Raw genomic sequence first — 970 nt, forward strand, 5'->3', positions numbered from 1 at the left:
ACTGGAGTATAAGACGCACCAAGATTTCAAAGAGGTAAGCAAGGGGAAAAAAAAAACGTTTTTGCCCTCCCCAGGCCCCAGGAGCACTCCGCAGGCCTCCCAAACCCTCTGTGTGCCCTGTTTATGGGAAACACGGGGGTGATTTTGCTCTCCTCAGCCCACACGAACACTCTGCAGGCCTCCCAAAGCCTCGGCACACCCCGTTTTTCGCAAAAACGGTATGCATGGGGGAGGGCTTCGGGAGGCCAAAAACGGCTGTATTCGATATATAAGACACAGCAAAATTTCCACCCTCTTTTAGGGGGGACAAAAGTGTATCTTATACTCCGAAAAGTATGGTAAGTATAACTAAATATATAAGATACATGCTTGGTATTATAAGACAAGATAGAAAGACCTGCACATGGATTAGAGAAAGAAAACGTAACTATACAATACCATCAAGAGAAGAAAAGAATTGAGATGGAAATGGGCTTGTCACATAGCAAGAAGAACTGATGGCAGGTGGACCAAGGCACTCATAGAATCAATCTCACTTGATAAAGAGTGTCCGTGAAAGAGAGCTAAAACAAGATGGATGGATGACATCAGCAAATATTGCAGGCCCAATTGGCAAAAGAAACCTTACAACACAACGTTGTGCAAAGGTTATCCTAGCTATGACTGACACCTGTTCTTTGAGCAGGTGTTGCCAGTTCAGGAGAACTCCAAAGTTATGGATCAGGTCTCTCAGGAATAGTGCAACCACATCCAGAACTAAATATGTTAAATTACAGAATCCTGAAGATCCATGCAGCTGAAGCCATCTGACCTTGCGAGGGATTCAGCCGAAACCTCTTATCCCTGATTCCCGCAACCTTATTCCCTGAGTGATTAGTTTGGCCAAGTTGTTGATGTTTTGTAGCAGAAGGAGGTTGAGAAGGTTCCTGTCCTGCTCCCTTGGAGTTTCATTGATGCTGGTAGAGACTCC

Source organism: Ahaetulla prasina, chromosome 2 (genome assembly GCF_028640845.1).
Source record: "Ahaetulla prasina isolate Xishuangbanna chromosome 2, ASM2864084v1, whole genome shotgun sequence".
NCBI lineage: Eukaryota > Metazoa > Chordata > Lepidosauria > Squamata > Colubridae > Ahaetulla > Ahaetulla prasina.